Source organism: Plecotus auritus (assembly GCF_963455305.1).
Source record: "Plecotus auritus genome assembly, chromosome: 5".
NCBI lineage: Eukaryota > Metazoa > Chordata > Mammalia > Chiroptera > Vespertilionidae > Plecotus > Plecotus auritus.
Genome location: NC_137776.1, coordinates 98905697 through 98928253, shown reverse-complemented (window position 1 = coordinate 98928253; position 22557 = coordinate 98905697). Strand labels below are relative to the sequence as shown.

The window sequence follows — 22557 nt, the reverse complement described above, 5'->3', positions numbered from 1 at the left end:
TTTGAGAGTAGTTGCAGACCTTGTGGTACATAATGCTTCAGCATACAATATTAGTATGCAGCATCACATCAAAGAAAATTATAATTCCTTAATATTATGTAATAATTGGTCCATATTCAAAGGTTCATATGTTTTATTCTGATTATCTCTTTGGTCTTAACTTGAGCTGTCTTCATGATTTTTTATTTTTATTTTTTTATTTCTCATACATATGCTTTTTTTTAAGACTTGCTCACATACTTACCTCAATTGCAAATAAAGCCTGTATTCTCTGCAAACCCGATTTAGGGCTAATTGAAACCATCACTTCCTTTGTCCAAGAGTCTTGAGGCATGTCTCTGATAGTTGTTCTGGAGAATGGACTGCATCTCTGTGCATCTAAGGGCTGTCTTCCCACCTCAAAATGTTATTTTGTACTAGAGGCCTGGTGCACGAAATTTGTGCACTCGGGATGGGGGGAAGGTCCCTTAGCCTGGCCTGCACCCTCTTGCAGTCCGGGAGCCCTCAGGGGATGTCCGACTGATGGCTTAGGCCGGCTCCCCAGGGACATCCATCAGTCCGACATCCTTAGTGCTTCTGCCACCGCTGCCGCTGTGCTCGCCAGCTGTGAGCTTGGCTTCTGGCTGAGTGGTGCTCCCCTTGTGGGAGTGCACTGACCACCAGGGGGCAGCTTCTGCATTGAGTGTTTGTTCTGCTGTTTGGTTGATTTGCATATTAGCCTTTTATTATATAGGAGGATTTAAGTTAGATTATCCTAAACATATCCTTTCAATATGGTGGAACTTCTGTCTCATTCCCTGTGATACAGAAACAGAAATTATTGTTCTGAGTTAATACTGTTTTTTTCTGTATGGTTACTATTTATTCCTTTGAAATTAATATGTACCTTGGAGGAGATACTTTGAAACTATGTAAATATACTATTTCTTCTCAAACTTAAAAAAAATCTTTATTGTTGAAAGTATTACATATGTCCCCTTTTTTCTCCCATTAACCCCTTATTGCCTGCCCCCACCCCCATCCCAACCCCAACCTTCGCCACCCTATTGTCTGTGTCCATGAGTTATGCATATATGCATATGAGTTCTTTGGTTAATCACTTCCCACCCACCCACCCATCCACCCTCCCATGCCTTTCCCTCTGAGATTCCGCACTACGTTCCATGCTTCTGTGTCTCTGGATCTATTTTGTTCCTCAGTTTATTTTGTTCATTAGATTCCACATATGAGTGAGATTATGCAATACTTGTCTTTCTCTGACTGACTTATTTATCTTAGCATGATACTCTCCAGGTCCCTCCATGCTGTCTCAAAGGGTAAGAGATTCTTCTATTTTATTGCTGCATAGTATTCCATGTTGTAAATGTACCACAGCTTTATTTATCCACTCATCTACTGATGGGCACTTGGGCTGTTTCCAGATCTTAGCTATTGTAAATTGTGCTGCTATGAACATAGGGGTGCATACATTCTTTCTGATTGTGTTTCATGTCTCTTAGGATATATGCCTAGAAGTGGGATCACTGGATCAAATGGCAGTTTCATATTTAATTTCTTGAGGAAACTCCATACTGTTTTCCACAGTGGCTGCACCAGTCTGAATTCCCACCAGCAGTTTTCTAGGGCTCCCTTTTCTCCACATCCTTGCCAGCACTTGTCATGTGTTGATTTGTTCATGGTAGCCATTCTGACAGGTGTGAGGTGATACCTCAATGTCGTTTTAATTTGCATCTCTGATGATCATTGACTTTGAGCATTTTTTCATGTGTCTTGGCCATCTGTATGTCCACTTTGGAGAAGTGTCTGTTTATGTCCTTTGCCCATTTAAATTAGATTAAGTGGATTGTTTGTCTTCCTTTTAAGTTCTATGTATTCCTTATATATTTTGGATATTAACCCTTTATCAGATGTATCATTGCCAAATATGTTCTCCCGTACAGTGGGCTCCATTTTCATTTTATTGATGGCTTCTTTGGTTGTGTAGAAGTTTTTTACTTTACTTTTGTTATTATTTTAAAAACTATATTTTTATTGATTTCAGATAGGAAGGGAGAGGGAGAGAGAAACATCAGTGATGAGAGAGAATCATTGATCGACTGCCTCTTGCATGCCTCCTAATGGGGACAGAGCCCACAACCCAGGTATATGCTTCTGGTTCATAGGTTGATGTTCAACCACTGAGCCATGCTGGCTGGGCCCAAAGCTTTTTATTTTGATATAGTCCCATTTGTTTATTACAGGAGTCCCTTTAGCATTTTTTGCAGTTCTGGTTTGGTGGTGACAAACTCCTTTAGCCTTTTTTTGTCTGGATGCTCTGTATTTCACCTGTTTTGAATTATAACCTTGCTTTATATAGTAAACTTGGTTTCTGATCCTTGCTTTTCGTTACCTTGAATACATCATGTCATTTCCCTTGTAGCCTGCAGAGTTTCTGATGAAAAATCAGCTGATAGCCTTATTGGAGCTCCTTTATAGGTAACAGTTTGCTTTTCTCTTGCTGCCTTTAAGATACTCTGTCTTTAATTTTTGGCATTTTAATTATGATGTGTCTGGGCATGAGCCTATTTGGGTTCTTCTTGCTTGGGACTCTGTGCCTCCTGAACTTGTGTGACTTTTTCTTTCACCAGGTTAGGGAAGTTTTCTGCCATTATTTCTTCAAACAGGTTCTGATCCCTTGCTCACTTTCTTCTCCTCCTGGCACATCTGTGATGAGAGTATTGTTAGGTTTCATGCTGTCCCACAGTTCCCTTAAGCCAGTGGTCGGCAAACCACGGCTCACGAGCCACATGCTTTGGCCCCTTGAGTGTGGCTCAGCGTTAGAACCACTTCTTCAAAATAGACTCGCCCTGGCCAAAAACCGACTTCTGCGCATGGGCCACGAAGTTTCAGTCACACTGTACGTGCGCACCCGCATGTGGTATTTTGTGGAAGAGCCACACTCAAGGGGCCAAAGAGCTGCATGTGGCTCGTGAGCCGCAGTTTGCCGACCACTGCCTTAAGCTGTCCTGTTTTTTAATTGTTTTTTCTTTTTGATTTTCTGATTGCGTGATTTTTTCCTACCCTGTATTCTGATTCACTGATCTTTTCCTTGGCTTCTCCTAATCTGCTGTGTATTCCAGTGTGTTCTTTATTAGTGCTATGCCATTCTTCATAGTTACTGTATCTATTCTCAGTCTGTTGAGCATCTTTGCCATCATTATTTTGAATTCTATGTCTGATAAACTTCTTATCTCTTGTTCTTTTATTTGGGCTTGTTTTTTTTGTCTCCCCATTTTCGCTGTGTCTTTGTGTTTGTGTTTGCGTATTAGGTAGATCTGCTACGAGTCCCAATCTCTAGTGAAGGACAGTGTCAGACGCTGTTTGTGACTGGCCTTGAGTACCCTGTTTGGAGCTATCAGTAATCCACAGCTCGTGACTCCCTCTGCTGGGGCTGGGTGCCTTTGAAAGGACCAAGATATGCACCAGGGTCTGCTTTTTCTAGCCCTGTGTCTTGGATTAGATCAGGCAAAAACTAAAAGCCTCCAGAGATCAGCCTCTGGCTTCAGTCCCTTTGACACTTAGTTTTGATTAGTCTCAGGCTATCAACCACAAGGTGGAGGGAGAGGTCTTCCAACAGGGTGGCCTCCCTCAACCCCCCAGACAAAAACTGCCTGGATAGCAAAGGTTCACTGGAGAAAGATGTCCTCTGCAGCATGAGGGAATGACCCAGCACAGGAAACTGGGTGGCTGCCCTCTGATCTCTAACCCCAGAGCCCCCAACCCTGTCTTCTGCTCACAGCTCCAGTCCACTCTTGGTCTCCCACTGCTGGAGATCAAGGTAAGTGGCTGCATACGAAATTTTGTGCATTGGCCTGCATTTTCAGTTCTCTCTGGCAGACAGCAATCCTGCTGCTTTTCACAGCCAGGTGTTAAGTGGACGGACACCTTTCTCAGTTCTGGTGATCTGGGCTGGGGAGCCCAGCGTGGGGTTTAGACCCCGGAGTTCTCAGTGGGAATCCTCCCCCCCCCCCCAGTTGAGATATCCCTCCAAAACTTTCAGCTGCTGTCAGTGGGAGCCCAGCCAGGCCCTTCATGCTTCCACACTTACTACCAGTCTCTATGGGGTCTCCACTTTCCATCCTTAGTTATCAGGGTTCTCTCCAGCTAGTCTTCAGTTGATTTTTCAGGGTGGCTTTTCTGTATTTTAATTGTATTTCCAGTTTGGTCCTGGGAGAGTGTCAGTGTAGCTTCCACTTACTCTGCTGCCATTTTGGAATCCCTCTTCTCAAATATTTTACTCACTAATTTTAGCATTCGTTGTCTGCAGCAAGTGTTGCAGGGTGTTCCACTGGTGATTTTCTGTTAGCATATGTTTTAACATAAATCTATTACAGTTTTCATTTGTATCAGGCTGTATACAAATTATTGGGAATATACTAGTAGAGCTTCAAGACATTCAGTCCTTGTTTCCAAGGAATTTCGTTTAGACAGAAAGATAAGTAGTTTTTACCATTGTGATAATATGCTTTCCTAGGATTATATATAGTATACTTTGGGAGTGCAGAGACTGCTGAATAAATTGAGTATGATAAACGAGCATAAATTTACAAAATTATTTGAGAACGTTGGTATAGGAATATACCAAAAGTTTTGAAAGTACAGTCATGTGCTGCTTAATGATGGAGGTAGGTCTGAGAAATGTGTCATTAGATGATTTCACTATTATGTGAAATCACAGAGTGCACTTAAGCAAACCTAGATGGTGTAGCTAGTACACACCTAGGCCTATGGTTCCTAGGCTACAAACTTCCACACGTTACTGCAAAAACAATACGAGGTTAAATTAAGCACAGATAAAATGATGCAAACAAGTGACACTGTATAAACAAGATATATGAGGCTGTCTCGAGTAACACCGCATGCTATTTTACAGCAAGCTTTTAAAAAATAAGTACATTCTAACAGTAAAAAGTATGGTATAGGAAACACATAAACCAGTAACATTGTTATCTATTATTACCAAGTATGTAATGCACATAAATGTATGTACTGTACTTTCTTATGACTGGCATTGCATTTGTTTTGTATACACTAGCAGGACCACAAACTGGTGAGTAGTACGTTGTGCTATGATATTATGATGGCTATTGTGTCACTAGGTGATAGGAATTTTGCAGCTCCATTGTAATCTTGTAGGGGTCACCATCTTTTATGTGGTCCATCATTTATTAAAATGCTATGCGGCACATGACTGTATTTGGCAAAGCTAGAGATTTTAGAACATTTTAAAAAAGGAAAAACTCCACTCTTCTCTATAAAAGTAATCTATATCTATTGTGGACAACTTGGAAAAATCCAAGGTATAAAGAAAATGGCAAGATTTTGCCATAATTCCATGCTGTTACCTTTTTATATATTCTTTCCCATTTTTTTACTTTCACATTAAAGAACACAGTTCTTTTAAAATAATTGTAATTTTTGCGCTTCCCAGTTTGGCTAAGTGGATAGAGTGTCAGCCTGCGGACTGAAGGGTCCCGGGTTCAATTCTGGTCAAGGGCACGTGCCCGGATTGCAGCCTTGATCCCTAGTATGGGGCGTGCAGGAGGCAGCCGATCAAAGATTGTCTCTCATCATTGATGTTTCTATCTCTCTCTCCCCCTCTCTTCCTCTCTGAAATCAATAAAAATATATTTTAAATAATTGTAATTTTTAAAATATGATTTTCCCACATAACTTTAGAAGATGTAAAGTTTTTTGCTTAAAATATTTCAAACACATTTAATGATTGTATAAAAGTTCATGATATAAAATAGGCTGAATTAATTTAGTCTTTTTTTCTCTGATTGCCTGTGCCTTTGAACTGAATTTTTTGCAAGACAGAATTTAAAAAAAATATATATTCTTATTTCAGAGAGGAAGAGAGAGGGAGAAAGAGATAGAAATATCAATGATGTGCCGAAACCGGTTTGGCTCAGTGGATAGAGCGTCGGCCTGCGGACTGAAGGGTCCTGGGTTCGATTCCGGTCAAGGGCATGTACCTTGGTTGCGGGCACATCCCCAGTGGCGGGTGTGCAGGAGGCAGCTGATCGATGTTTCTCTCTCATCGATGTTTCTAGCTCTCTATCCCTCTCCCTTCCTCCTTGTAAAAAACCAATAAAATATATTTAAAAAAAAAAAAAAAAAGAAATATCAATGATGTGAGAGAAGCATTGATCAGCTGCCTCCTGCATGGCCCTACTGGGGATGGAGCATGCAACCCGGGCATGTGCCCTTGACTGGAATCAAACACGGGACCCTTTGATCCTCATGCCAATGCTCTGTCCACTGAGCCAAACCGCTAGGGCAAGACCGGATATTTTAGTTGTCCACATGGATCTCTATTAAATCATAGAATGCTTTTTTGAAATTTATAAATATATAAAGGTACTTTCTGGAAATCACAACCAGTTGTAACATGCTTTAAAAATAGCAATAGATTTCTTGATTGTAAAATACAGGATTATAAGTCATAAGCATTCTGTGCTTTACAAATTTTAAGTATTGAATGATGTTACTAGTCCGTAATCCTGCTCTTTAATTTTAAGATTGAGCAAATACCCAGAGGTGTTAGAATTGCTTCAAGGTAAGAAAGGAAGTTGCCCAAGCCTTACACAGAGTCCTAGCTTCCCTAGTTCATTGCTCTTTGCACTCTGTTGATATTGTACTCCATCACCCAAGGTTTAGATATTCTGTGGAGGAGTTATGAATAATATTAGAGTGGTACAACTTTGCTGTGTATCTTGAATTTGCTTCTTAGATGTGACTTGAGGTAGGGCTTCTGTAGTTGAAGGAAATTTCAAAAGGGAGTGAAAATATCCTGGCATTGTATGTACCATTCAATTCTATTATTTTTTCTTGTGACTAGTTAGTCCTGTCAACCCTAGTTAATACTTGTTACTCATGGTAGTTATGCTCTCCAAAGTTACTGCAAACACTGAACTAGCAAATATTGACCTGTTGCTCTAGGGCAGGGGTCGGGAACGTCTGTCCTGCATAAGGCTCACAAAATCATTTGGTCTGGCCCTACCAAGGCATTAGGGGTGAGTTAATTAAATGTTTGATCAAATATAGCAGGCTAATATTTAAGTTGATAATTTTTTTTTTTAAATACATTTTACTGATATTTTACAGAGAGGAAGGGAGAGGGATAGAGAGGTAGAAACATCGATGAGAGAGAAACATCAATCAGCTGCCTCCTGCACACCTCCCACCGGGGATGTGCCCGCAACCAAGGTACATGCCCTTGACCGGAATCGAACCCGGGACCCTTCAGTCCGCAGGCCGACGCTCTATCCACTGAGCCAAACCGGTTTCGGCTTAAGTTGATAATTTTGTATGGCCCACAGATGATGTTATAAATACCCAAATGGCCCTTGGCAGAAAAAAAGGTTCCTTACCCCTGCTTTAGGGGAAATGCAGGGTTAGATTCCTGGGAGCCTCTGGTAACATTTGCATCAGCCAATCAAAACATAAGCTTGTTTTATGTGTGTTTCTGTTTAAAGATACCTTATTTAATGTATATTATTGATTCATTACAGCTCATGCCTGAACCAGTGCCTGAACCAAGCCTGTTTAACCATATTTTTTATCCTTAAGGCATATCACAACCTTCTTGTGCTTAGGAACACTAGACAGCATTTCAGCACAACATTTGGGTGCCATTTTAAGCAGCAAAATAATAAAAAGAACAAATTTGTTAAAAACATGACAGTCAATAAATTGCAAAAGGACACTTGCTTACAGTATGAGAGTGGAAACAAGAAGGCAGACCACCACCTGTTTAGTCCTTAGCTGGAAGATCTCTGGGTGATTCAGATTTTTGCTGCTCTGTGCATGTCTATAAATAACCACCAAAGACTGCAAGTATTGACTGTGGGGCTGCAGATAAATTTCAGTGAGGAGGCAAATTTGCAAATTTGGAATATTTAATTAAGGAGGATTCATTGCAGTTTGAGCACAGGGAAGCAGTGTTTTTCCTATTAAGCTATTTCTTGTTAACTCCAGGGATATAAGAAGTATGCCTTTTAATTAAAAATTCAAACAACTAAAATGTGTAGGGTTTCTCCCCCTCCCCCCCCCGGACCTAGTAATATGGAAGGCAAGTGACAAATATCTAAATAGAGATTTATTCCCAAAAGCAAGATACATAAGACAAGAAAGGGTAGTGTACCTGAAGTTTCAAAAATTTCGCTTTAATAATTCCTCTTGGTTATGATGGAAATAAATGGATCTAAGGAAAAAGTGTTGTGTATAAAGATGATCAGTGCAGTTGCATTTTAGTAGGGCATATTTTAAAACAATTCATTGGTCCATCAATGGGACTTTTAAGTAAATTAGTGGTCAGTACATGTCATAGCGAGCGATCAAACTCTGGGTCAGTGGAACTCCCAAGGGGACACTTTGCATATTAGGCTTTTATATACATACTAGAGGCTCGGTGCACGAAATTCGTGCACGGGGGTGTGTGTCCCTCAGCCCAGCCTGTACCCTCTCCAATCTGGGACTCCTCGAGGGATGTCCGACTACCCGTTTAGGCCCGATCTCAGTAGGACATTCCTCTCCCAATCCAGGACTGCTGGCTCCCAACTGCTCACCTGCCTGCCTTCTGATGCCCCTAACTGCTTCTGCCTGCCAGCCTGATCACCCCCTAACCACTCCCCTGCCAGCCTGATTGATGACTAACTGCTCCCCTGCCAGCCTGATTGCCCCTAACTGCCCTCCCCTGCCAGCCTGGTCACCCCTAACTGCCCTCCCCTGCATGCCTGGTCCCCCCCTGCTCTCCCCTGCAGGCCTGGGTCCCCCCCAACTGCCCTTCCCTGCAGGCCCGGTCACCCCCAACTTCCCTCCTCTGCTGGCCTGGTCACCCCTAACTGCCCTCCCCTGCAGGCTTGATCGCCCCCAACTGCCCTCCCTTGCAGGCCTGGTCCCTCCCAACTGCCCTCCCCTGCATCTTGTGGCGGCCATCTTGTGTCCACATGGGGGCAGCCATCTTTGACCACATGGGGCAGCCATCTTGTGTGTTGGAGTGACGGTCAATTTGCATATTACTCTTTTATTAGATAGGATAGAATATAGATATATAGATAATGTTGAAGCTGATGTCAGTATACTAGAAATGTCATATTTGGTTGAATTCTCCGTCTCACATGTGCAGCATACATATTGTCTTTCACTCTTACAGAGCTTGCAATTAAAAACTATCCTAGGATTTTTTTAAAAATATATATTTTTATTAATTTCAGACAGGAAGAGAGAGGGAGAGAGAGATCAAAACATCAATGATGAGAGATAATCATTTTTTGGCTGCCTCCTGCATGCCCCCTACTGGGGATCAAGCCCACAACCCAGGCATGTGCCCTTGACCAGAATAGAATCCAGGACCCTTCAGTCTGAGCCACTGACTGCCCTCCCCTGCAGGCCTGTCACTGAGCCAAACCAGTTAGGACTATCCTAGGATTTTGGTTGAAAACTTAATTCAACATAGAATAAGCAACTGAATTTATATTTTTGCCATTTATAAATTTATCTAGTCATTAATAGAGTAGGACCTCTATTGCCTTAGAAAGATTATACACTGTATACTTGAATGGACAAATATTTTAAGAAACTGAATTCTGATTTCTGTCCAACAAGTTGAGTGAGAGGGTGAAATTTTACAGTGTTTTTTTAAAAAATATATTTTTATTGATTTCAGAGAGGGAGAGAGAGGAGAGAAAGAAATATCAATGATGAGAATCATTGATCAGCTGCCTCCTGCACGCCCCCTACTGGGGATCAAGCCTACAACCTGGGTATGTGCCCTTGACCGGAATTGAACCTTGGACCCTTCAGTCCTCAGGCTGACGCTCTATCTCAGGGGTCCTCAAACTTTTTAAACAGGGGGCCAGTTCACTGTCCCTCAGACCGTTGGAGGGCCGGACTATAGTTAAAAAAAACAACAACTATGAACAAATTCCTATTCGCACTGCGGGCCTGGGATGAGTCGGCTGCTAAGCAGGACAGGCAGCGGCACCCGGCGGGCTGGATAAATGTCCTCGGCGGGTCGCATGTGGCCCGCGGGCCTTAGTTTGGGGACCCTGGTCTACATCATTAGTGAAATGCAAATTAAAACCACCTGTTAGAATGACCAAGCAAACAGCTGTTAGCTTGTGCTAGCTGGCAATACCAAGTGTTAGTGAGAAAGTAGTGCTACTGGGACTTTCATTTATTGCTAAATAGTAAAGCCACTGCCAAAACCGGTTTGGCTCAGTGGATAGAGCATCGGCCTGCGGACTGAAGGGTCCCGGGTTCGATTCCGGTCAAGGGCATGTACATTAGTTGCGGGCACATCCCCAGTGGGAGGTGTGCAGGAGGCAGCTGATCGATGTTTCTCTCTCATCGATGTTTCTAGCTCTCTATCCCTCTTCCTTCCTCTCTGTAAAATATCAATAAAATATATTAAAAAAAAAAAAAAAAAAAGTAAAGCCACTTTGAAGCAGTTTGGCAGTTTCCTATTAAAGTGAACTGTAAATTGCCCTGGCCAGTGTTTTCCGCCAGAGAACCAAAAGGGTCATTTGTTCCATCCCTGGTCAAGGGCATGTATCTGGGTTGCAGGTTTAGGCAACCGATGATGTATCTCTCATATCGATGTTTTCCCTTCCCTCCCTCCTTCCCTTCTTCTCTCCCAATTCAGTTAAAAACATTTAAAAAAAGTTAAGTGTAAACTCACATGACCCAGCAGTTTAATTCCTAGATATTTATCCAGGAAAGATGAAAACAACGTTCACATGAGAACTGCACACAAATGTTTATAGCAATTTTGTTCAAGTTGCCAAGTACTGCAAACAATCTAAATATCCCTGAATTGGTGAGTGGATAAACAAACTGTGACGTATCCATAGAATTCAGCTAAAATTTTTTTTTGATAATTGCAATAACATTAATGAATCTCAAAATTATTATGCTAGATACTAGAGGCCTGGTACACGAAATTCGTGCATGGGAGGGGGGCGGTCCCTCAGCCCGGCCTGCACCCTCTCCAATCTGGGACCCCTTGGGGGATGTCCAACTGCCTCTCGCAATCTGGGACCGCTGGCTCCTAACCACTCACCTGTCTGCCTGATTGCCTCTAACCCCTCTGCCTGCCTGCCTGCTGATTGCCCCTAACCACCTCTGCCTTGCCCCGCACCCGGGACCCAGGATTCCCTCCCTCTGTCCAGCCGCAGGGGACCATGGGTGGGCGGCTTCGCCTGGGCTGCAACTGCAGGTGCTTGGGACTGTGGGGCGGGTGACTTGTCCCTCGGGCTGTAGGCGCAGCCACTGCGCCTGGGACCGTGGGGTGGGCAGCTTGTCCCTCTCCCGGGCTGCAGCCTGGCTGGTACCCATTTCTCTTTTGCAAGTTCATTTGTGCCTGGCTGGTTCCCATTCCTCTCTTGCAAGCTCATTTGTGCCTGGCTGGTTCCCATTCCTCTCTCCCCAGTGTTGAGTGTCTGAGCCTATGGCGTGAGGGCATGGCTACCATTTGCATATTAGCTCTTTATTATATAAGATGAGAAATGCCAGACTCTAAAGGCTACACAGTGCACGATTTTATTTATATGACATTCTGGAAAAGACAAAAGTTTAAATGATGGGAAACAGATTGTTACTGAACCACCTCCCAAAATTCAGGTTCATGTACCTGATGCACTAGTAAGGCAAACACTGAGGCAGCAGTGCTTGGAGATAGAGAAAGGTTTATTTGATTTGGCCAAAGTGAGAAGCTGGGAGAGCGGGACTTCTCAAATCCATCCTCTTCAAAAAGCAAAAGTAGGGAGTTTTTTAGGTGACTAGGACACAAGGGAGAAGGAGTTTCAGTGAACTTGGGGGAAAGTCTGTGGTTCTTTAGTCATAGATAACATTTTGTACAACCAGACTTTTGGACGTCAGCAGCTGGTGGCAACTTTCTTCTTCTTTTTTTGCAGTTGTATAACTTTATTCGACCTTCAGCATTAGTTCTCGTCCACATTAATGGTCTGTAGATTTTTGAAACTGGTGACAGGCACAAAGGTGACCAATGTATACAGTTTGTTTGGTTAGTCTTCATTCTCATTACGTTTTTCTGGACAAACGTACCTGGATGCGATATGGGACATTCCTTACTCCTTTGGCCCAGACAGCTTTGTTGAGCCTGGTGTCCATGCGCATGTCTGGAGTGCCCATCTCCTTCATGGCAAATTTCCGATCTCCTTGAGTGCCCGAGGGGCACACTTCTTGAAACCCACACCGTGGATGCCCTTATGCATGTTGATGGCATACTCCCTGGTCACCACCTGGTTGACAGTGGAGCGGCCCTTCTCGCCACCCTTCTTTGCGGGAGCCATTGTGCCCGGCAAGTTGGACAGTGACAGCTTTCTTAAAGGCATTTATTCTTTCTGCAAAACACACTCAAATTCTCCTCAGGACCCTGAAGTTATCTCCTCCTGCCTGACGAAGAGACCGCACCAGCAACTTAACACTAAATTGTGAGAACAAGGGGTATTGGGCAGGAAGTGAGCAGTTTGCTTGTGTATGTGAACAAAGGTCTGATCTTTTTGTGCTTAACTAGCTACATTCTTCTATTCTTTTAAGCACTGTGTACTCTTTTTTTAAAAAAAATGTTTTTATTGATCTTTTAGAGAGAGAGGGAGAGGGATAGAGATATAGAAACATCGATGATGAGAGAGAATCATTGATTGGCTGCCTCCTACATACCCCCTACTGGGGATCAAACCTGAAACCCGGGCATGTGCTATGATCAGCAATGGAACTGGTGACCTCTTGGTTCATGGGTTGATACTCAGCCACTGAGCCACACTGGCTGGGTGCAAAGTGTACTTCCAACCATTTCTCTTGGAACTTTACAAGCAGGGCTGTAGAGCATGACTAACACGCTTTCTTAATCTTTGACTATAAGCTACCTGACAGCCAAAGCAATCGAAACATTTAGTTAAAGCCTATAACCGTATTTCTAAGACTCTGTGATCTGACACCTAAAATTTATTGTTGTTGTCAGTTTGAAGATCAGTAGTTGCAGGGCTAGGAGTAGTGGTAGGAGATTGCTGACAGTGTCAGTACGAAGGTTTATGTGAGGGCGATGGAATTGGGCTCTATCTTGATTGTGCTTGTTTCATAATCCTATGCATTTGGAAAAACTTAGAAATGTACACCATTCATTTCATTGCATGAAACTTTAAAATAAGAGTATGAGAAGATCGGCCACAGACTGGAAAAACATTTTTGTAGAAGATACAGGACTGTTACCCAAAATATATAAAGAACTCTTAAAAAGTTTAACAATAAGAAAATGAAAAACTCGATTAAAAAATGATAAGATCTGCCGAAACCGGTTTGGCTCAGTGGATAGAGCGTCGGCCTGCGGACTGAAGGGTCCCGGGTTCGATTCCGGTCAAGGGCATGTACCTTGGTTGCGGGCACATCCCCAGTGGGTGGTGTGCAGGAGGCAGCTGATCGATGTTTCTCTCTCATCGATGTTTCTAGCTCTCTATCCCTCTCCCTTCCTCTCTGTAAAATATCAATAAAATATATTTAAAAAAAAATGATAAGATCTGAACAGACACATTACCAGGGAAGACATATGTCAAATACCCATACGAAAAGATGCTCAAATCACATACTACTACACACCTATTAGGATGTCTACAATCCCAAACACTGACAACACCGAATGCTGGTGAGGATGTGGAACAACAATAATTCTCATTCGTTTCTGGTGAGAATGCAGAATTGTGCTGCTGCTATGGACAGTTTGTCAGTTTCCTACAAAACTAAGCATGCTTTTACCAGAGGATCCAGCAATTATGCTTCTTGGTATTTACCCAAATAAAGTGAAAATATATCCATACTAAAAACATGCACATGAATGTTATAGGGCTTTATTCATAATTGCCAAAACTTAGAAGCAATCAAGATGGCCTGTAGGTAAATTGATAAACAAGCTGGTACATTATGACAATGGAGTCATGTTTAGTGCTAAAAAGAAATGAGCTATGGAATTAAAAAAAAAACACGACGGAGGGACCTTATACACATATGAATAAGTGAAAGAATCCCATTTCTCAAAAACCCATAGGTTTTGTCAAACCCAATTGGAACCCTCATGTAAACCATGGGCTTTGGATGATACCAGGTAATGAGGCATCAATGTTGGTACACTGATTTTAACAAGCATACCATAAAACATGCACACAGAAACAAATGTACCATGCTGATACTGGATGTTGTGTGTATCTTTATCACTTGTTGTGGACATAAAACTGCTTTAACAAAATCTGTATAAAAACTATTAAATTTAAAAGTAAAGAATGACAAGCTGTGGCATTCAAACCTGAATATATGGCAGTTTTTTTGAACATCAGTGTAGCCTCAATGAAACTCAACTCTTGCTTCAAGGAAAACCATTGTATTTGTTGCCAGTGATAAAAAAAAATTACATTTTCAAAGAAAGATTAGAGTTTTGGATTGCCATGTGAGATTGAATTTCCTAATAATATTTTTTATGATAAGACCAGTGATGATTTTAATAAAAATGATTATTTCATGTTTTATAAGTAATGTGACAGATATGTGTAATTATGTGGAACCAGTGTTTTCCAAATGGTCAATAAATGTTCCAAAGTGCCAAATAAACCAGTGCCTTTAAATGTGACAGAGTTCAAAAAGCTTATTGGTGTGATTTCAGATGTCACATTACCCTTAATATTTATTAAGCTACCACTTGTCAAGTTTTGTTGGAATATCAAAAAGTATCCACATTATCTAAGAAGGCTATTAAAATACTCCTTTTCCAAATATATATTTGTGCGGGTCCAGATATTTTTCATATACTTCATCCCAAATAACAGTGTAACAGATTGAATGCAGAAGCAGACATGAGAATCCATCTGTTTTCAATTAAGCTAGGCACTAAAGAGATTTATAAAAATATTTAAAAAAGCCATTCTCACTAGTTCTTGGGGGGGGGGATAGTTATTATAATGAGTTTATCATTTTTTTAAAACTTTGATTAGCATGTTATGTTAAGCTTACTCCTGGGCCATTAGTTTTTGTTTCTTCATTTCTTCTGGCATATCTTTTTCTTCTGTGCAACCTCCTTCTCTGGTTCATGAACCATCTGCTCTTTCTCAGTAGGGATCCTCTCAATGTGGCAGGGAGCTCATGTGTGGGGTCATCTACCCATGAGCTCTGGAAGTTCTACCCCATATCTTGGGGGCTTTGTTCACCTGAATGTGCTCAGTGACTAGAGAATCTACATTCAAACCCTTAAGTTCAGCGTTACTCTGCATTTTTAGGCATATGCAGCAAAAATTCACTCTTTTCAGACCACTAACACATTGTGTAGCCCAGGTGTAAGGAACGTCTGGTCCTCCGGCCATATAAGGCTGGTGAAATCATTTGGTCTGGCCCTGCCAAGGCATTGGGGTGAGTTAATGTTTGACCATATATAGCAGGCTAATTTTTAAGATGTTAATTTTGTATGGCCCCCAAATGATGTTATAAATATCCAAATGGCCCTTGGCAGAGAAAAGATTCCCCACCCCTGGTCTAGGCCCATTGTTTGGTCTACCAACTCCACCATCATAATGACAGAATAAAATTGCACACATTGCTTCTGTGAAGTCATATCCTTCAGGTACTTGGTGGTTTTGCATACCCTTGATGGCTCGGGTTAATGTCACAAGTGTTCTTAAAGTTGAATCTTGATTTTCATGATTTTGTGGGGGTTTCTGGGTCAAGTGAATAGCGAACCATTTTCAGAGGTCACCTCAGGTTGCTTAGGGGAAGTGATGAGTTTATCATTTTAAAATGAATTACTTTGTGTTTTTCTGTTTTAATTTCTAACATGACATCTATAGATATAAATACCACAATAAACAAATTTGGGGGAATCCTCAATTTTTAAGAGTAAAGAGGTCCTGAAATAAAAAGATTAAGAACTTGTTGGTATAAGGAAATTTTCAGAAGTAAGTCCAGTGGTTCCCAAATTTTGCCACACTTTAGTATTACCTGGGAGCTTTTAAAAATCTCTGCTGCCCAGTTTATTTCCCATACTATTAAATCAGAATGAAAATGAGAACCTTCAAGCCTGGCTTTGGGAACTCTGGGTTTCAGCTCATACTTGAAACTTTGAATTCCTTATTCCAGCTTTGGGGTTAGGGGTGTCACTTTATGTTTACTTATCTAGAAAATGGGACATAGTTTTAGTTTTTGTTTACGTTTGCAAAGGTGAATTCAGTAATCCAATGAGAATTATTTTGTCTTTTATTGGTTTAAATAGTTGATAACTTAATGTATTAAAGCACAAGGGGAAAATGGGGAAACCCTCTTTTCTATGCTAGTGACCAGGAGGAAAACCACACCCAATAACTTGCCGATTTTTATCTCCTTTGAGAACAATTGATGGTACAGGTTTCTTTATCTCTGAAGCACATTTTGAGATATTGAGTTGTTACTTTCTAATTAAGTAGACAGTCAGATTTGTGGTCATATATGCACTATAAAAGTCAACTTTTGATTTGGTGCAGAAAACTAAATGTAAAAAGCCCAGTAAGGTATCAAGTAAAGATACATTAAACTGATCTAGTGCATTAAGTTTTTTATCTACTGAAAAGTTTAAGTAACTTTATGGCTAAATATACAATGGAAACTGCTTACTATAAGTGATGAAGAATTACACAGCTAAGTCTGTGGCTAAAAGCTGTAAAAGTTGGAAAACTTATACATCCAGAGTTAATTAAAATTGATTTTTAATGTCAAGTTTAGTCATCAACCTATTTATGGTAGCAGTCTTAAAATGCTTGCCTTTAAGTTGACTATTCCATACCAGTATGTGTGCTCTCAGCATGGGCTGTTCGTTCTTACCAACTTGTGAATTGCTCATGTTAACATTTTAAAATTGATTTTTTTTATCGAGGTAATTCTATGTTAAATTTGCAAAAAATAATTCAGAGGGATCCTGAATATCTTACCTAGTTTCTCCCAATGGTAACAACTTTCAAAACACAATATTATTTTAAATTAAATATTGACACTGATATAATCTACTAATCTTATTTAAGATTTCCTGAGTTTTACTTCTATTCAATTGTGTGTGTGTGTGTGTGTGTGTGTGTTTCTCTGCAGTTTCATTGTATGTGTATATTTGTGTATCCACCACCATAGTCAAGATATTTAACAGTTCATCTCTATAAGGGTTTCTTTTTTATAACCACACCTCTACCCCTATCCCTAACCCCTGGCAATCACTAATCTCCATCACTGTCATTTTATTTCAGCAGTGTCATTTAAATGGAAGCATGTGGTAATATAACCTTCTGGATAGGTTTGTGTATCTGAACAGTCAAGATCATGTGAACTTTTTATTTTTATTGAATGATTTTCGAGAGAGAGAGAGAGGAAGAGAAAGAGAGAAACATCAATTTGTTGTTGCATTGGTTCATTGGTTGATTCTTGTATGTGGCCCAACCAGGTGTCGAATCTGCAACCCTTGTGTATCAGGACGATGCTCTAACCAGGGGTCCTCAAACTTTTTAAACAGGGGGCCAGTTCACTGTCCCTCAGACCGTTGGAGGGCCGGACTATAGTTTAAAAAAAAAACTATGAACAAATTCCTATGCGCACTGCGGGCCCGGGACGACTCGACTGCTAAGCAGGACAGGCTGCGGCACCCGGCGGGCCAGATAAATGTCCTCGGCGGGCCACATGTGGCCCGCGGGCCATAGTTTGAGGACCCCTGCAGTCTAACCAAATGAGCCACCTGGCCAGGGCAAGATCATGTAAACTTTTAAAATCCACTTATTTAAATGGCTACTGTCTATTTTATTCTTTTAAAAGATTAAATGGTCTCAATATAATTTCTCCTGATTTGTTCAGGGTTCACATTTATTAAAAACTAGAGGCCCAGTGCGCATGAAATTGTGTGTGAGTAGATCGCCGCCGCAAGCCACCGTGCAAGCCGCGAGCCATGCCACACGAGCAGCGAGCCCTGCCTCACCGCGTGAGCCCCTCCGTGCAAGCCCCACCGCGCCGCGTGAGCCCAACGCAAGCCGCGAGCCCTGCCTCGCCGTGTGAGCTCCTTTGTGCAAGCCTCACTGTGCCATGTGAGCTGCGAGCCCCACTCTGCTGCCATGAGCGGCTTGCGGGCTGGCGGGGAGGGACCCAGAGGTGTTCCATGCATCTCCTGGTGACCATTCGTTTGGTTGTTATGGCGTTACAGTCAGTGGCTTTTTATAATATAGACTAATAGCTCTGCGCATGAATCCGTGCGCCAGTAGCTCTCTGCAGGGCCTGGCCGCTCCGCGCCTGCTGCCCAGAGGCTCTCTGTGGCCCAGAGGCCCATCCGCACTGGGCGCGGAACGATTGCCTCATCGCCGTGGCCATGAAGCAAGCATTCCACCAGGCTGCTCACGTGGACTGCTCTCAGTGGCTGCCTCCCCTGGACTAGGGGACTCCGGCGAGGCTGAGAGGAATGGGTGCCGCCATATTTGTGATGCAGTGATGGTTAATTTGCATATTACCCTTTTATTAGATAGGATTGGACAGTGAAGAAGAGAACATGCTGCTCATTTTGTTACTGGCCTTGTTTACCACTCACATAAATCCCTTCAAAGTTCAGATAAGTAGACTATCCATCCCAGGAAATGGTCTGGAGATACATAATCTAAAATAGAGGTTCCCAGACTTTGGGCACCAGGATTTTGTTAATGAGAGTGGGGATCTGAAAACCTTTATTATTTTTAAAAGCCCTACAGTAATTATACTTGCTATCCTAGCTATTTTAATGCATCCATAATTTGCTTCTGGTTAGAATTCTTTGATCTCATTTTGGGAAAACAAGCTTTGTTTTGCTGATCAGAAGATCTGATTCGTGGTTGACATGGTAAGAATTGTTGGATTTGATAATGGGACTTGACTCTGGTGCCATAACGAGAGTAGCCAGGCACAATACCCACACTGGACAGATGCTATCTGTGAACTTCTTTGGCTGTAGATACACAGTGGCAGCAGGAATTAAGTGATCATAAGTGGAAGGTGCATGGATAAGAAACCTGGGTTTTCACTTAATGGTTTGTTAACATTAAGCCATTTGTTTTCACTTTTGACAGATTAAAAGGAAGAAAATGCCTTTTTATATTGTGACCCAGTGTACACACATGTACAGCTGAAACAGAAGTTTCACAAAAGTATTTCTTTCCTTTAAACTGTGCAGTTTAGTCTTATGTATTCTGTTTTCTGTTATTTTTATAATTATTAAGGTAATGCTGGTTGTCAGCCACATTGATTTCAGGAACCACCAGTAGGGCATGACTTCTTGTTTGAAGAAAAACTACTACAGGCCCAGTCATGACCCTCCAGGCCATAGGATTGTTTTGATGCAGAGCTTCATTTCTACCCTGCTTGAATCCAGTTTAGAGCTCTTTTTATTCAATTATGTGAAGTATTTGGTGCTTTCCACTGAATTCATTTTGGATCAAATTTGTAGAATTAGTTAAGTTTTAGCAAGGTTATTTCCTATAAAAATACTAGAGGCCCGGCGCACAAATTCATGCATGGGTGGGGTCCCTTGGGGGGGGCCTGTGGAGATCGGGCCCCAGCTTGTGCCCCCAGCCTTGTAGCCCCAGTTGCGCCTCCGGCCTTGCAGGCATGCAGCCCTGCCTAGCACCCCACCTTGGCCTGGTGCCACCCCCTCACCTGCTCCACCATCCCGCCTGCGGGATGATCGATCAAGGCTGAGCCCCCCGCCTGGCTCCCTCAGTGCCTGGGAGCTGGGCGGTCAGCGCCCCTCCCCTGCCACAGCTGCTTATTGTGGCCTGTGGGGCGATTGATCGGGGCTGGGTGCCCGACTCCCTCAGCGCCTGGGAGCTGGGCGGTGGCCCCACCCCCTGCTGCCGCCGCTGGTCACCATCTGCAGGGCAATTGAGCCCCCGCTCCCACCTGTCTTGGCCTGGTGCCACCCACTCACCTGCTCCACCATCCCACTGTTGTCCCGCTCTCATCGGGACTCATTGGGGCCAGCAGTGCCTCCACTGCCGCCCGCTGCCAGCGCTGCATCTCTGACACCTGCCATGTTCCGTGCAGCCCCCTGGTGGTCAGCACATGTCATAGCGAGTGGTTGAACTCCCAGTCGAATGACTGCCTGAGGGGACAATTTTCATATTAGGCTTTTATTACATAGCATATCTTTCACCTGTGTTTTATTATTATCTTTTTATTTAAAATATTTTTATTGATTTCAGAGAGGAAGGGAGAGGGAGAGAGATAGAAACATCAATGATGAGAGAGAATCATTGATCGGCTGTCTCCTGCACTCTCCACACTGGGGATTGAGCCCGAAATCTGGGCCTGTGGCCTGGCCGGGAATCGAACCATGACCTCCTGGCTCATAGGTAGATGCTCAACCACTGAGCCACGCCAGCTGGGCTTATCTGTGTTTTAGTTGGAGATCAGCTGTGATGGTTAATAGAGTCAGAAATGTTTGGTTGGGGAAGGTTATTTTGGATTGTTTGATTCGGGGAAAGATTATGCTGGCCATGGTATGCTGAGTGAGTGAATGAGAGTGTCACGTATTTTGTTTCTTTTCTAGCGGTGTCTTTTCCTCCCCCTTTTCCCCATCCTGCTCTAAATTTAAAACTTCTTAAGGCTGAATTTTGCTGTAAGCCATACTGTATCCCTGTTGCCTATAGGAGTTCTTGGCAGACAGGCATAGTAGATTCTCAGTAGTAGTTTCTCGTACTGCTTTCTTTTTTAGCTCTTTTTTTTTCTGAAAAACTTGTTAGTCTCTTGAGAGCAGACTGTGTGTGTGTGTCTGTGTCTGTATCTGTTTGTCTTTAGTGCTTGTTAAGTACTTTAGTGCTCACTGATTTAATTCTTGAAATGAATAGCATTTTTTTATGATTCCCCAGATGAATATGAGATGAATATGCTATAGTGACAAGTCTGACTTCTAGTTTAAATTGTAGTGTTAGAGTAGCTCAACTGAATACTGCAGTGGGTAGAAATCTCAGTAATTGTTTTTATGAAGGATGATTCTATGATTTTTTCAGAACTTGATGGTATGTATATCTATACTAATAAAAGGGTAATATGCTAATTTGACTGGGCATCTTCCGGATGTCCTTCCGGACAAAGCCACGGTGGCGGGGGCCAAGGCAGAGGCGGTTAGGGGCAATCAGGCTGGCAGGGGAGGGCTGTTAGGAGGCGATAAGGCCGGCAGGGGCGGACAGTTAGGGGTGATCAAGTCGGCAGGCAGAGGTGGTTAGGGGTGATCAGGCAGGCAGGCAGGCAAGTGGTTAGGAGCCAGCGGTCCCGGATTGCGAGAGGGATGTCCGACTGCTGGCTTAGGCCTGCGGGATCAGGCCTAAACCGGCGGTAGGACATCCCCTGAGGGGTCCTGGATTGGAGAGGGTGCAGGCTGGGCTGAGGGAACCCCCCCCTCCATGCACAAATTTCATGCACCGGGCCTCTAGTCTATACACTGAGTGGCCAGATTATTATGATCTCTGAATGCATAATAATCTGGCCACTCAGTGTATATCCTATATAATAAAAGGCTAGTATGCAAATTGTCCCCTTGACCAGGAGTTTGACCAGCAGGCAGGCCGGCCAACCACCCATGTCCCCTCCCCTGGCCAGGCTGGCCGGACCCCACCCATGCACGAATTCATGCACCAGGCCTACAATCATACCTAATAATAGACAAATATGTAAATTGACCGTACCTCCACTACGCCACCAGCCAATCAGGAGTGATATGCAAATCAACCCAACAAAGATGGCGGATAATTTGTATACACAGGCACCGAGTGATGGGCAGGACGCTTGTGTTGTTGCCATGGCGACGACACAGGTGTTCTGCCCCACCCCCGGTCTCTCAGGGCCTCTGAGCAGCGTGGGAAGGTGGGGCCTGAGCGGAAAGAGGAGGATCCAGGGCCTGAGTGGAAAGGGGCTGGGCCGGAGTAGAAAGGCGGTGCCGGCAGCCAGGGAAAGGAAAGCCCATTCTAGCACGAATCTTTGTGCATCAGGCTTCTAGTATGTACACACACACACACACACACACACACACACACACACACTGAGTGGCCAGATTATTATGCATTCAGAGATCATAGTAATCTGGCCACTCAGTGTATATATAAAAAGCCGGCGACCATAATGCCGTAACGACCGTAACGACCGGTTGCTATGATGCCCACTGTGGCCAGTGAACTGCCTGATCAGGTACATATGTCTCCTTTTTCCCCCCATTGACCCAAGAGCTCTCTGTGTGGTTATTCCTGGCCAGCATTGCCAACTTTACTTATTCCTCTGCTCAAACCTGCTCTTTTCCCATTCTTCCCAGTTATGATTCTCAAAAGTATCATTTAATAAGCACTGCCCACTACCGGACTCTCCCACCCCGATCAAGGGCAGGGCCAGCTGGCCAAATACCCACCCTCTTTCCCCCGCAAGCCCCGCCCCTGATGGCCCCCACCACCCTGATTGGCCCACAGCCGCTGCCCCCGGCCGGCCCTGCCCCTGATAGCC

The 22557-nt window shown here is 43.1% G+C and overlaps 1 protein-coding gene and 1 pseudogene across 8 annotated transcripts in view; one reads left to right on the top strand and one right to left on the bottom strand.

The window, feature by feature from the left end:
* The window catches only part of WDR33 (WD repeat domain 33), a 109261-nt gene that overhangs the window by 9172 nt on the left and 77532 nt on the right, over positions 1-22557 (top strand). The window lies entirely within an intron of this gene.
* LOC308248719 (large ribosomal subunit protein eL31-like) lies at positions 11879-12359 on the bottom strand (annotated as a pseudogene). Its single transcript has one exon. The product of its transcript is annotated as a large ribosomal subunit protein eL31-like (transcript).